We start from the raw sequence: 12,707 nt of genomic DNA on the forward strand, positions 1-12,707 counted from the left end.
TATCCCAAAAAGGAGGTGCACAATGGAAAGGCTGTTGAGCCACTATCAAATATCTATATAAATCCACGGCACACTCGTATTTAGTAGATTAGAAAAATTAATGCCTATATGGCGAACTTTGAATCAGTACATGTGTACCCCAATTCAAATTTCCAACAATATTGCAAAATATGGCGCCGCTATATTGACGATATCTTCCTGGTGTGGGAAAACACACGCGATTCGTTTGACCAATTCTTACATTTCCTCAATAATGTATCATCAGATTTAGAATTTACGGTTACTATCAGTGAACATTCTGTTCACTTCCTAGATACCTTGATAACAAAAACGGATGATAAACTTACGGTAGATCTTTACAAAAAACCCACGGATAGAAATACCCTTCTTCTTTTCTCCAGCAATCATCCTCATAATACTAAAACATCATTACCAAAATCCCAATTTATGCGAGTCAAACGAATCGTCTCTGAACCCCACACCAGGGAGATTCGTCTACACGAGATGTCCCAAAGATTTCGGGAACGCGGTTATCCTCAATCACTTCTAGACACTGAGCTTAAAAAAATAGCCGCTAACGCTACATCCCCCAAAGAATTGACCTCTATTCCACGTATACCATTTATCACCACTTACCATTCTTTCGTACCTAAGATTCACCAAATTATCCGCAAACATTGGCCCTTACTCAAAAAATTCCACCCAGAGATCTCAGAATTCTCCTATCCCATGAGAATGTGTTATAAGCGTCCACGAAACCTCAGAGATTCCTTAGTTCATGCTGACATAGGTTCATTGAAACCTAAATACTCACAGTCCACCCTGGCCCCCTCAAAAAATGGCACGTTTCCTTGCCTTAATTGCGCCCAGTGTACCAATGTGAAAAAGGGCAATACCTTTTCTCATCCACATACAGGAAAAACCTATGAGATAAAAGGTTACTACACTTGTGCTACGTCCTATGTAGTATATATGATCAAATGCCCTTGCGGCCAGGCTTATATCGGCGAAACTTCGCAACCAATTCGTGATAGGATCAGTAAACACAAGTCCGACATCAGGTGCAAAAGAGCAGAACTCCCCATCCCTAGCCATTTTTTGCAGTTACAACATACGGTCAGTCAGCTAAAATTTCAGATCATAGATCATATACCAATGCCAAGACGTGGCGGTAACCGCAAACTTTTGCTACAGAAAAGGGAGTCCTTCTGGATCTACGAGCTTAAAACTGTTTCACCATTTGGATTGAATCGCGAATTTGATCTATTACTCTGAATATGCAAATTGATGTGTGTTGAATTGTGGCCCATTTTCATACTTGTCTATAATAATCATATTGTTTCTCAATTTATTTATTTTTTCTCCTCTATTTAGATGCGCTGATACGTAGGTCTAGGTAGGCCTATAAATTTATTATTTTTTATGTCTAACATACTAACCATACTTGTAATTTATCTGCGATATAACTTGGCATACTATACTATACTATGCAATACTGCCTTATGACGATTTGATGATGGAATATTGCTCTATGACGATTTGATGGAATTTTCTATACATCATTTGATCTATAACTACTCTATATTCTGTTAACTTTGTCTTAATATATACTAATCTTTGTTGTATCTAATTTTGTGACTAATCCAGATGTCATCCAAGATGATCGATATTTATGAATGGTGATTCAGATCATAGAATCAAGACCCAAGCACATCGCCGAGCTAGACTACAAATATACACAATCTATGCCGAATAATACCGAGAATGATACTTTAATGCCTTGTGTATTTTTGGAATATTTGTTAATAACTGTCTATTTCCATATATAGTGTGGCCATTATCAATATAATGCTATATTTCGCGCTATTTTCTTGTTTATACATTTGATTTTCTGGAGGTATGTGTATCCGTGGGTGTCCTAGGAGATGAGCGACTAATTACGCATGCGCACTTTAAAGATTTACTACTATGCGTCTCAATATACAAACAGACGCTTAACAATGATGCCTACATCATGCGCTTAGCGCTCCATACGCCAACCAGGTGTCGACTGATTACGTCAGACGTCGACTCCTTGTGCGTTCCATGTACCAACCAGACGCTGACAGATGACGTCAGACGCCGATAACCATGAGGTCCGTTCACTATAAAGCGGCAGCGCAGCTATAGCTTCCCTTGTGCCACCCACGGTTACACATCGTCTCCATAGCGCACAGGTAACAATATGATTCTTGATTATATTTTGACTTCTATCTTGGGCCCTTTCTTTTCAACACTTGATTACTGCACTGTTATTACTACTTGACTTTCTATAAGGATTATTTGACCTCTTTGCTAGATAGCATCAGCCACCTTATAATGTACCATACCAATAGATTGTTATTTTCATTGAACCTATATACTGATGGATTGTTTGTCACTCTCAGTATGGACGGCCTGATCTGGACGGACGACTACTGGTCATATATGTCCTATAAACTAAGTTTTACACTATCTAATGATACATAGGCTTGCATGAATGCCCATTTTGCTTTTCAAAAAATTGATATATGATATTGTTATGACCATTTGTCGCCTGCCTATTCAGGCTTCCCCCTGATGGTGAGAATTTTATCCCCCCAGCTATTGTTTGCTATATACTACTCTACAAATGTGGACTTGTAATTCTAAAAAAAAAAATTTTTGTCTTAAAAATTTTTTGTCTTCTAAGTATACACTATATGATGATTACTGTGATCCAACAATTGATTTATGTTAGATATATATTTCTGTGTTATCTACAGGCCGTGATCAAGGTCCGGTTAGGACCGAAACGTTGGCCCTGCTTCTATTATACAAATAACCGTGATGGTGTTGGACACAATAATAAAACATTAATTTTTCTAATCTACTAAATACGAGTGTGCCGTGGATTTATATAGATATCATTCTCTGCTATGACATGCAGACTGATTCTCTGCTGTCATGAAGCCAGATTGTCTGTTACGGGACCTCTCTGCTCTGCCTGTGTGCTAGGCCTAAATATATGCCAATGGACTGTTGCAGTGGTGGGTGACGTGAAGCCTCATTCTCTGCTATGACATGCAGACTGATTCTCTGCTGACATGAAGCCAGATCGTCTGTTACGGGACCTCTCTGCTCTGCCTGTGTGCTAGGCCTAAATATATGCCAATGGACTGTTGCAGTGGTGGGTGACGTGAAGCCTCATTCTCTGCTATGACATGCAGACTGATTCTCTGCTGACATGAAGCCAGATTGTCTGTTACGGGACCTCTCTGCTCTGCCTGTGTGCTAGGCCTAAATATATGCCAATGGACTGTTGCAGTGGTGGGTGACGTGAAGCCTCATTCTCTGCTATGACATGCAGACTGATTCTCTGCTGTCATGAAGCCAGATTGTCTGTTACGGGACCTCTCTGCTCTGCCTGTGTGCTAGGCCTAAATATATGCCAATGGACTGTTGCAGTGGTGGGTGACGTGAAGCCTCATTCTCTGCTATGACATGCAGACTGATTCTCTGCTGACATGAAGCCAGATTGTCTGTTACGGGACCTCTCTCCTCTGCCTGTGTGCTAGGCCTAAATATATGCCAATGGACTGTTGCAGTGGTGGCTGACGTGAAGCCTCATTCTCTGCTATGACATGCAGACTAATTCTCTGCTGACATGAAGCCAGATTGTCTGTTACGGGACCTCTCTCCTCTGCCTGGGTGCTGGGCCTAAATTTATGACAATGGACTGTTGCAGTGGTGGCTGACGTGAAGCCTGATTCTCTGCTATGACATGCAGACTGATTCTCTGCTGACATGAAGCCAGATCCTCTGTTACGGGACCTCTCTCCTCTGCCTGGGTGCTGGGCCTAAATTTATGACAATGGACTGTTGCAGTGGTGGCTGACGTGAAGCCTGATTCTCTGCTATGACATGCAGACTGATTCTCTGCTGACATGAAGCCAGATCCTCTGTTACGGGACCTCTCTCCTCTGCCTGGGTGCTGGGCCTAAATTTATGAAAATGGACTCTTACAGTGGTGGGTGACGTGAAGCCTGATTCTCTGCTATGACATGAAGACTGATTCTCTGCTGACATGAAGCCAGATTGTCTGTTACGGGACCTCTCTCCTCTGCCTGGGTGCCGGGGCCTAAATATCTGAGAATGGACTGTTCCAGTGGTGGGTGACGGGAAGCCAGATTCTCTGCTATGGAACCTCTCTCCAATTGATTTTGGTTAATTTTTATTTATTTAATTTTTATTTTAATTAATTTCCCTATCCACATTTGTTTGCAGGGGATTTACCTACATGTTGCTGCCTTTTGCAGCCCTCTAGCCCTTTCCTGGGCTGTTTTACAGCCGTTTTAGTGCCGAAAAGTTCGGGTCCCCATTGACTTCAATGGGGTTCGGGTTCGGGACGAAGTTCGGATCGGGTTCGGATCCCGAACCCGAACATTTCCGGGATGTTCGGCCGAACTTCTCGAACCCGAACATCCAGGTGTTCGCTCAACTCTAATGACACCCTATACACACACATACCTCACTCTATATAGATGAAACCCTATACACACACATACCTCACTCTATATTAATGACACCCTATACACACCCCTCACTATAGATGACATTTACCCTATACATACCTCACTCTATATTGATGACACCCTATACACACCCCTCACTCTATATAGATGACATTTACCCTATACATACCTCACTCTATATAGATGGCAACCTATATACACACACCTCACTCTATATAGATGACACCCTATTCACACACCATATAGATGACACGTTCACCCTAGTCACACCAGTTTAGTCCTCCCCCTGTAGTCTAGATCCTGAAGCTTCTGCTTGCTGTAGATGCCTGGAATGGACAGGCTGGTAGTTCTGCGCCCACTCCAGTCCTCTGCTCACTGCTCCATGGCTGAGGGGAGGGGCGGAGGACTCGTCTGGAGGCGTGCTTGATATGGAGTGCAACACCGAAAACAGGCTGTTCATCTCTCACCTTACAGCCTCCTGTCTGCAGCAAGCCAATGTGCTGTGGCGCCCCCTTCAAGCCAGGAGTGATGCGCCCTGTGCGATGGCAGAGTTCGCACACCCCTAAGGCCATCCCTGCATAAGCCTGGTAGAGACACTAGTACACAGTGCGACTAGAGGCTTGCGCCATTGATAATGTGAACATTTCATTGGTCTATTACAATCACGTGAGCAGTGAACTGTTGACCAATCAGAAACCACCTAACAACAGTGTACAGCAATAGTGATCGTTGTCATAGTAACCTAACGGCTGATATCCTGCTCCTGATGAAGGGGGTATTATGACCCCAGAAACGCGTTGAGCCGTACATTCACCAATAAAGAGGACTGATTACGTACCTTTGGATTTGTTTGCTGCTTTATCAACCAGGCTGTACATCCGGGTCGTAGACATCAACCTTTAACAACCTACACGTGATCCCGGCTTAGGGGGGTGACTTGCCACAGGTGTCTTGATATTATCCTTGTGGCGACCCCCCCTGTGAAGTGAGTGGATTTTTACCAATGATTTTATCTTTATTATTATGTTATTAGTTTTAATACTTTTAACCTTTTGGAAAACCTTTCATAGTATGCATCTATTTCTCATTCAGTTTTAGTGCTGGATGATTTTACCTATTAATACTACAAGTATCACCCTATTCCCGTCACCTTTTATCTAATATCGACTGTGTTCTACCTATCATCCTATAGCACCTGAGTTTGGTGATCTTTGTTACCGTCAACGATCTTCTAACACCAACATCTACTTTTATTCTATTCTGTCCCTTGGGAGTTTGGCGCTCAACCGTATACATTTTTACAGTGACCGGTTTAACACTCGGGGTGGGTGACTACCCCTTGTTTTCTACCCTTCACTGATTCATCTCGACTAGAGGCTTGCGCCATTGATAATGTGAACATTTCATTGGTCTATTACAATCACGTGAGCAGTGAACTTTTGACCAATCAGAAACCACCTAACAGTGTACAGCAATAGTGATCGTTGTCATAGTAACCCAACGGATTCTTTGCAGTTGCAGCGGAACAGCGAGGGAGGGGATCCAAGAGTAAGCAGTGTTCCTGAAGGGTGCGGAGCTACAGGAAGCGGAGGAGGAACAAGGACGACGACATCAGGAGGGCCCCAGGCGCGGAGCTACAGGAAACGGAGGAGGAACAAGGATGACGACATCAGGAGGGCCCCAGGCGCGGAGCTACAGGAAGCGGAGGAGGAACAAGGATGACGACATCAGGAGGAGGGCCCCAGGCGGATAGCTACAGGAAGCCGAGGAGGTTACAAGTAAGGCCGAGGATGATGACATCAGGAGAATGGCTCCATCTAGTGGCAGTTATTGATTTTCTATGCGATCCTTCTGAATGTTTACCTGGTGCCCACAGGAGGCTGTGCAGCTTAGCTTTGTCTATTAGAAGCCTCCAATGCATAGCATACCCTGCTGTTTATGATAGTAAGGGCTCATGCACACGCCCCTGCCCGGCCGTGCCCGTATTGCGGCCGTGTTCATGACCTTAACATGACAGAGAGGTGAGGCGATCGCTGCAGGGCAAGAGATGGGCAGCCCAAGGGCCATGGGCTGAAGGGAAGGGGTTAGGTTAAGAAATTGGCCTTGGGGAGGGAGGGGCGCCATTTCAGTTTTTTGCCTCAGGCAGCAGAAAGGCTAGGTGCACCCCTGTGCTGCCCCCATCCTGGTCCGTCGGCTCTGTTGGTGCTGCTCATGTCCTTGATGAGGCAATTTCTGTTTCTCTGTTCCTGTAGCAGAGCAGATAAACTGAAATAATAGTCATGATGTGGATGCCGCCTTCCATGTAACGCTATAGAGGTGCTGTGCATTGTCACCAGGTCTGCATTTATAAAAGGGATGGTACAAAACCCTTAAAGGGATCATCTGAGTTAACTGAAAAAAGGCAGGAAAGGTATTAGAATACATTACAAAAAATAAAAGATTAAAACATATTATACTTTCCCTTTAAAAAGCCCTTCTGTTCCGGCACCGCCCGTCGGGCTTCGTTTTTTTGACTGCAGCAATGACATGTCTGTATACCGCATGTAACTGCTGCAGCACATCACTTGCACAAGACTGCTGAGACCAGTGATTGGCTGCTGCGGTCAGGTGCAGAATCACTAGGCACATCACGGATGCAATCAGGAAAACAAAGCAAGTGGTGCTGGGACAGAGGGGGTTCAGGGTGGTAATTCTTATAGCTTTACTGCCTTTTTTTTACTTTACAGGGGTTCTCCACTCCCAGCATTTGTGGCATGTCAGTAGGATATGCCACAAAAGTCAAATCGGTATGGGTCCTATCTCCAAAGTGGTGCCCCCGAACTAGAAGGAGTAGCCACTCTCTATTGGCCGCTATAGGAGGTCTGAAAATAGCCCTGGTGGGTCAGCAATTTCTGGTGCTCCCATAGTGGTGAATAGAGAGGTGACTGCATATGTGCAGTGTGCTATCCTTCACTTCACCCGTTGTACAGATAGAAGCGGGTCCCAGAGGTGGGACCTGCAGCTATCTGACATTTGTGACATGTCCTAGAGATATGCCACATAAGTTGAGATGGGAAAACCCTTGTAACTACTGGCTTAAGTCATTGTTGTCATGGAAACCATGCATCCCATTGTACCTGATGGCTCAGAACACACTGGGGGACAAGACCTTCTAAAGATGCAACAAGTGGCACATGCAGTATGATGAATTTGGAGCACTGCTTTTGTCTGACTATATACAGGTGGCATCAGGACAGACAGGAGGAGTTGAAGCGGTGCTCCGAGCAACTAGACCCACCTCTCAGTGCTCCACTCAGTATGCCTGGTTTATTAGGGTTTATCATGGTGATGGATGCTCTTTTAAAGGGTATTCTGATATTTTTTTACTGATGACCTATCCTTTGGATAGGTTATTAGTATCTGATCTGTCGTGGTCTGACACCGGGGACCCCCCACCGATCAGCTGTTTTGAGAATGCACCTGCGCTCCTGTGAGTGCTGCAGCCTTCTCCCTGCCCACCAAGCACAGCTCTGAACATTGTATAGTGGATGTGCTTGGTAGAGCGCTCAGCCCCATTCACTTGAATGGGGCTCAGCTGCGCCTAGGCCACATGACACATGAACATGTTGTCACTCCGCCTAGGAAAAGCAGGCCTACCGATCAGATACTGATCCCCTATCTCGAATAACCCCTTTAAAGTGCAATCTGCAGACAGTATGTTTTAGAGCAGAGAAAGATGTGGTGAAAAATTCAAATAACTTGTGATTTGTTCATGTAAATCTCTACTGTTTCTATCCTCATTGATCACAGGAGAGGTGATATCAGTGATTGATAGCATTCTCTGTGTAAGTGTGTGTACGTAGATAGCTATCAGCCACTGATAGTTGTACACGGGGGAGGTGTTATCAGTGAATGATAGCATTATCTGTGTATACATAGATAGCTGTCAGTCAGCGATAGTTGTACACAGAGAAGGTGTTATCAGTGATTGATAGCATTCTATATGTAAGTGTGTATACATAGATAGCTTTCAGTCAGTGATAGTTGTACACATAAGAGGTGTTATCAGTGATTGATAGCATTCTCTGTGTAAGTGTGTATACATAAATAGCTATCAGTCACTGATAGTTGTACACAGAGGAGGTGTTATCAATGATTGATAGCATTCTTTGTATAGGTGTGTACATACATAGCTATCAGTCACTGATAGTTGTACATAGGGGAGGTGATATCAGTGATTGATAGCATTCTGTGTGTATGTGTGTATACATAGATAGCTATCAGTCACTGATAGTTGTACACAGAGGAGGTGTTATCAATGATTGATAGCATTCTTTGTATAGGTGTGTACATACATAGCTATCAGTCACTGATAGTTGTACATAGGGGAGGTGATATCAGTGATTGATAGCATTCTGTGTGTATGTGTGTACATACCTAGTTGTCAGTCAGTGATAGTTATACACGGGAAGGTGTTATCAGTAATCGATAGCTATCTATGTATACAAACTTACAAAGAGAATGCTATCGATCACTGATAACACCTCCCCCTTGTATAACGATCAGTGACTGACAACTATGTATGTACACAAAGAATGTTGTCAATCACTGATATCACCTCCCCCGTGTACAACTATCAGTGACTAATAGCTATCTATGCATACACACTTACACAGAGAATGCGATCAATCACTGATAACACCTCCACTGTGTACAACTATCAGTGACTGACAGCTATCTATGTATACACACTTACATAGAGAATGCTATCAATCACTGATAACACCTCCTCTGTGTACAACTATCAGTGACTGACAGCTATCTATGTATGCACACTTAGGCCGAATGCACGCGGCTGTGTTCCGCGGCCGAGAGCAGTCCATGGTATACCAGCCCGGCATACCACGGACCACTCTCGGCCGCGGAACATGGCCGTGTGCATTCGGCCTTAGACAGAGAATGCGATCAATCACTGATAATACCTCCACTGTGTACAACTATCAGTGACTGATAGCTATCTATGTATATACACTCACACAGAGAATGATATCATTCACTGATAATACCTCCACTGTGTACAACTAGCAGTGATTGATAACTATCTATGCATACACACTCACACACAGAATGCTATCAATCACTGATAATACCTCCACTGTGTACAACTAGCAGTGATTGATAGCTAACTATATATGCAAACTTATACAGGGAATGCTATCAAATCACTGATAGTTGTACACAGTGGAGGTGTTATCAGTGATTGATAGCATTATCTGTGTAAGTGTGTATTCATAGATAGCTGTGAGTCAGTAATAGTTGTACACATAGAATATGTTATCAGTGATTAATAGCATTTTCTGTGAAGGTGTGCATACATAGATAGCTGTCAGTCAGTGATAGTTGTACACATAGCATATTCTATCAGTGATTAATAGCATTTTCTGTGAAGGTGTGTATATATAGATAGCTGTCAGTCAGTGATAGTTGTACACATAGAAGGCGTTATCAGTGACTGATAGCATTCTCTGTGTAAGTGTGTATACATAGATAGCTGTCAGTCAGTAAAAGTTGTAAACAGAGGAGGTGTTATCAGTGATTAATAGCATTTTCTGTGTAAGGCCCCTTTCACGCGGGCGAGATTTCCGTGCGGGTGCAATGCATTGCACCCGCACTGAATCCGGACCCATTCATTTCTATGGGGCTGTGCACATGAGTGGTGATTTTCACAAATTACTTGTGCGTTGCGTGAAAATCGCAGCATACTCCTCTTTGTGCGTTTTTCACATAACACAGGCCCCATAGAAATGAATGGGGTTGCGTGAAAATCACAAGCAAGTGCGGATGTGGTGCGATTTTCATGCACGGTTGCTAGGTGACGATCGGGATGGGGGACCCGATCATTATTATTTTCCCTTATAACATGGTTATAAGGGAAAGTAATAGGATTCTGAATACAGAATGCATAGTACAATAGGGCTAGAGGGGTTAAATTTTTTTTTTAACTCACCTTAATCCACTTGTTCGCGCAGCCGGCAATCTCTTCTGTTTTGTTTTGTGAGGAATAGGACCTTTGATGATGTCACTACGTTCATCACATGGTCCGTCACAGAAGAGATGCCGGGCTGCGCGAACAAGTGCATTAAGGTGAGTTAAATTCATTAATTAATTTATTTTTTAACCCCTCCAGCTCTATTGTACTACTCATTCTGTATTCAGAATGCTATTATTTTCCCTGTTTAACCATGTTATAAGGGAAAATAATACAATCTACACAACCTTGAACCCAAACCTGAACTTCTGTGAAGAAGTCCGGGTCTGGGTACCACATTCAGTTTTTTATCACGCGCGTGCAAAACGCATTGCACCCGCGCGATAAAAACTGAACAACGGAACGCAATCACAGATAAAACTGACTGCAATTGGGTACCTACTCGCGCGGGTTTGCCGCAATGCACCGGGACGCATCTGGACCTAATGGTCAGTGGCCAGCATTACTGTAGAGGGGTCGGGGCAATTGGTCCGCTCTCTCCATTTTAGTTTAGTTTATTTTCTGTATGAAGAGGCTGCTGTGCTTGGCGAGTGACACAGTCTCTTCCTAGGCCATATGACATTACATTACTTTCGAGAGGACAACGCTGTGCTTGGTAAGGAGCAAAGAGGCTGCGGCGCTCACTGGAACATCGCAGTCTCCACAAACAGCTGATTGGCGGGGGTGCCAGGAGTCGGGACTCTCACCGATTTCATATTGATGACCTATCCTGAGGATAGGCCATCAATATGTAAATCCCAGAGAACCGTTTACCTTATGTTATCTGTAGTGTTACATATGACAGCAGGTACATTATCTACTACATTATGTGCACACAGGAAGTTATCACTGTTATCTGCGGTGTTACATAGGACTGTAGATGACATCTACTACATTTTTTGTACTCAGAGTCTCTATGTAACACCCCAGGTAACATGGCAAAAGCTCTCTGAAAAAATATAATGTAGTAGATGCTACCTGCAGTCCTATGTTACACCCCACATAACATAGTAAATTATTGTGTTATGTGGGGTGTTACATAGGTCAGTAGAGAACATCTTTTACATTATCTGTACCCAAAAAGTTATCACTGTGTTATGTGGAGTGTTACATTGGACTGCAGGGAACATCTACTACATTATCTGCACTCAGAGACTCTGAGTATAAATAATGTACTAGATGTCACCTGCAGTCCTATGTAACACCCCAGATAAAAATGATAACTTTTTGTGTACAGATAATGTAGTAGATGGTACCTGCAGTCCTATGTAACACTACATGGTACCTGCAGTCTGCGCTGCTGAAAGCTGGAGCGCCCTCGTCATTCTTGCCCCGCTGTTCTCCAACCTCCTCCTCTTCCGGCTAGTACACACCAGCACACAGTCCAGTCCTCCAGACTAAAAAAATAAAAAATAATGTAGGAGCCAGATTACATTTTTAGTTGCCAAATTTAAAAAACATATAATTATAATAAAAAAGACTTGGAGCAGAAGATGAGACGCAGATCACAGTAGTAAGCCAGCACTATATATAGGAGAATACAGCGCCATATACAGACGTGGACAAAATTGTTGGTACCCTTTGGTCAATGAAAGAAAAAGTCACAATGGTCACAGAAATAACTTTAATCTGACAAAAGTAATAATAAATTAAAATTCTATAAATGTTAACCAATGAAAGTCAGACATTGTTTTTCAACCATGCTTCAACAGAATTATGTAAAAAAATAAACTCATGAAACAGGCATGGACAAAAATGATGGTACCCCTAGAAAACACAGAACATAATGTGACCAAAGGGACATGTTAATTCAAGGTGTGTCCACTAATTAGCATCACAGGTGTCTACAACCTTGTAATCAGCCATTGGGCCTATATATATGGCTCCAGGTAATCACTGTGTTGTTTGGTGATATGGTGTGTACCACACTCGACATGGACCAGAGGAAGCAAAGGAAAGAGCTGTCTCAAGAGATCAGAAAGAAAATTATAGACAAGCATGTTAAAGGTAAAGGCTATAAGACCATCTCCAAGCAACTAGATGTTCCTGTGAGTACAGTTGCACATATTATTCATAAGTTTAAGATCCATGGGACTGTAGCCAACCTCCCTGGACGTGGCCGCAGGAGGAAAATTGATGACAAATCTAAGAGACGGATAATCCGAATG

This window comes from Bufo gargarizans, chromosome 2, assembly GCF_014858855.1.
Source record: "Bufo gargarizans isolate SCDJY-AF-19 chromosome 2, ASM1485885v1, whole genome shotgun sequence".
NCBI classification, from domain to species: domain Eukaryota; kingdom Metazoa; phylum Chordata; class Amphibia; order Anura; family Bufonidae; genus Bufo; species Bufo gargarizans.